Here is a 3,692-nt window from a genome sequence, read left to right on the forward strand (position 1 = left end):
AGCAGCAGTTGGGGTGGGAAACAAAAGGCATCTTTTGGTATGAATCCTAAAACTTCATAGAGGGCGTTCTAGGATTTCTTGCTTCAGATAAAGCTGTCAATACAACATAGATTTCTACTCAGTCAATATCAGCAGTGTTATCACTACCAAACGCTAAATATAGATCCTGGCAATACTTCATGAGTTGTTCATTAGAAAATTGTTTATGTTTTTTTTAACATATTTTCAATACCAGACAAAAAGTCGAAAGTTTCAATTTCATGCAACTGATGAAATCTCTCTTCGATGGAAGTTATAAGTACAGTACATCCAAAATACTGCGGAATCAATCAAATTTACATGTTTCTTGTGGATCCAGAAGATCATTTTGAGACTCAAAACATGCCTGTCTTTTCTTTTTTCGAGGACGAAGGAGTAGCAGCAGGAGTAGCAGTAATGGCAAGAACATGTTTAGAGTTCAGCACTTCTCATTTCTAATGCGGAGCCATCGACTCGGAAAGCACCAGCCCCGATAAAATAAATTGCAGAATTGCTGCTTACACGCTTTGAATTGCTGGCATTCTCTGAAAGCGTTCCTTTTTGAGGGTTCATGAAATTCCTCACATTTGAGCCAACACTAAAATATTTCATTCGGGGTCACCTAATTCATAGTGCAAACCGAATCTACAGGGGAATGCTGTGGCACATGAAGCCGTTTGTTATTCTGTTGTGAGGTGTGAGGGGCGGAATGCAAATCGAGTTGGTGAATAGAAAATGAAACAGGAGTCACTTCTTGAGCTACAAATTCCAAAAAGTATGAAAACCTGTGCATTTTAACAGTGCAGAATACTCACAAATTGCACTGAGTTGCTTGCTTTCTTCTGCTGCTTTTATATTTCAGTCATTCACTGTCAGCTAGCACTGGAACAATTCAAGAGAGGTAAAAACAGAAGCGGTCAGGATTTGAACCCACGCCTCCATTTGGAGACCAGAACACCCAAGCCAGCTGAAAAAACACACATCTTTGAGTCTGGCGCCTTAGACCACTCGGCCACCCTGACAAGCAAAAGCAAGTGGTGTGCTGAATGCACCAGTAGTTGACTAAACTGAGATTCTTCCCTGAAATTATTTGCTTGCGAAGAGCCAAGTTGCCTTGAATGGATCTTGGAAATCAAATATACGGATGGATTGTTATTCGGTTGTGAGTTTTGAGGGGTGTATTATAAATTGAGTTGGTGAAAAGGCGCTTTATGTTAGTCTGTCGGGAGGCTGCACAAGGTGTTTAGAGGGAGAACTTCTAAAAGACCGGCCCTCTATGTTTAACATCAAGGCAGATTTTTTTTTTCTCAATGGAAATGCTCTTTGGCGCTTTCAGCTTTACGTAGGGAACAACGTCTGCCGAGATCACTTTTGAGCCAGTGCACATGGTAAAGTGCCACCAATTATATTTAATATTGGCTGTGGTAGCGAGCTGCTTTTGTTTGTGAAGCTTTTACTTCTTTAAGCTGAATCATCGGCAGGACTAGCTTATTAAATCTTTGCTCATAGCGCTCCATCAGAAATACCTTGTCCATGTTCAAAAGAGATCAGGGGATTTACTTCATGCTTTCACATAGCATACCTTACACGAAAGATTTAAATGGGGAATTGATTGTGCTTCTTGATGTTGTTCCTGTGGTTGCCTTGGTTACAATGGTGAACTTTCTTCCATGTTCTGCTAGAGTATCCACTGGGTGAGCTTTATCAATTGGCTCGGATAGGTCATCAGTGCTCCGTCTCCAGAAAAATAATCAGCACTGTCTTTTTTCTGTGCACATGACCGTCTTTTAAAACGTGATTATGAAATCACGAGTTCATTGATTTCTCCAAATAACAACAATACATTTTAACCCAGCGGTTAGCATTCCTCCAATCCAATAGTTTTACTCCAAGTAAAAAGCAGCGCAATATATAGAGAGATGATATTCAAAGATTTCAACATTCTTATTGGATTGCCTGTATGCAGATATCGCTCAGAATTGCTAATATGATTTTAATTCAGTTTTTCTCTACTACTTTCAGAGTCTTTTATTGACCTTGCTGAAGCAGAGAAGTGACATAACCACAAATGCGACCAGTTGTGCAGCTGTTTCTGGTTAATAATGATTAATGCGGAAAAAAAACAGCTCCTTGCATTAAGAGCAAGAGCAACCAACGCGCTTGCTTGTTGAGTTGGGTATTTTCCGAGCTACTCTTTTGCTCCCTTTTTGACCAAGACACAGATGTGTGCTGATTGGTTGAGAGTTTGGCGGGCATTGGAGACCCACGTGGTGTTACCACGCCCTGGCAATCCCTGATTGGTTGATGAAGGTGAGATATGAGTCACTTACTCCTGACACTTAGGAATGCAGTCCAGATGTCCATTCGGCACTCCCTAGACAGATAGGTGCCAATGGATGACCATTGATCATGATAGCCAGGCTTAGCTAAGTGCATCTCCGTTTGGGAACTGTCCCTTATCAAAAGAAAACATCTTTAATCAGCCTGCATGAATACTTTCTCTGTGGCTGCACCACAGAGAGGGAGAGTGAGATGGGGCCTCATTTAGGAAAGCACAGCAACGCTTAATTCTGTCTTATTAACAAGCATTGCCGCTAGAGCTGTAAACTTATTTGGCGAGCATGGACCTCTGAGAAGGAGTCTGAATCCATCAAGAAGACAGGAATTCTAATATCGCACTGCCGTCTTGTGTACAAAATATTTGTTCAGCTCTAACGTCTGTGTGCGTTGACAAGGCATCTCAAAAGGATGTATTAAATAAGAAAATGATCCTTTCTGTTACCATTCCTGTAGTTGGAGCATTGTTTCACCCTTTTACGTTCTACAATATTTACAGACAAGGTTTTATCACTGGAGTTGTACAGAACAAGTGTGCATCAGTCCATGAAAATCATCAGTACTGCTGTTTTTCTATGCATAGTTTAATCAAGAGCACTTAAAAGATGCAAAAGATGGATTGTGTTCTGTGAGCACCTGCACATCTCTAAGTCACTTCCACAGCCTTTTATGTGGGGGATGTAGCTCAGTGGTAGAGCATATGCTTTGCATGTATGAGGTCCTGGGTTCAATCCCGGGCATCTCCAAGTGCTTTATGTTACTGTGCTCACATTGCTGTCTTCTGTTGAGTGAGAACTCTTTGCTCGTGCTCATAGAGAGCCAGGTTTACACAATTAAACTCGAAGTGCTACAGTGTTCTCTGCAGTTTTAAATGTACCTCCAAAGCATTTAGTTCTGTTAACTACCAAAGAATGTGAACTAATTTAAAGTCACATTCAGGAAATCCAGAGAACGTCTTCACACTTGTCATGGCTGTTGCAGAAAAACCTCACCCGGGATGTTGAATCTCACCCGGGTTTTCCTGAGAGATCATTCACCGAGCGAGTCCTCCATCTGGATTCCGCACTGAGCTGAAAGCTGCGCGAATTCCTCATTGTGTGTCCTGTACTGTGTAGCACAGTGACAAGAACGCCTTGAGTGTTTTTTTCCGGATGTGAAGGAAAATGCAAAAGAGCATGAAAAGTATTGATGGCATAAAATATCCATGGTACAACTCGAGAAGGAACTGACGGACAAAACAATGCCATTTGATGATTACAAGAGAAACACAACCGTCCGAACATGGGCTTGGATCCTGAATGCTTGCGTTAAAAGACAAAGCAAAGGATATAACCTGT

At 41.4% G+C, this 3,692-nt stretch overlaps 1 non-coding gene across 1 annotated transcript; it reads left to right on the forward strand.

Moving 5' to 3' along the window:
- The first annotated feature begins 3,029 nt into the window (after window positions 1-3,029).
- On the forward strand, window positions 3,030-3,101 carry trnaa-ugc (transfer RNA alanine (anticodon UGC)). The gene has a single exon. It is a non-coding gene; the product is annotated as a tRNA-Ala (tRNA).
- The last annotated feature ends 591 nt before the right edge of the window (window positions 3,102-3,692 follow it).

The sequence above is a fragment of the Atractosteus spatula genome (genome assembly GCF_055471065.1).
Source record: "Atractosteus spatula isolate fAtrSpa1 chromosome 10 unlocalized genomic scaffold, fAtrSpa1.hap1 SUPER_10_unloc_15, whole genome shotgun sequence".
Taxonomy (NCBI): Eukaryota; Metazoa; Chordata; class Actinopteri; order Semionotiformes; family Lepisosteidae; genus Atractosteus; species Atractosteus spatula.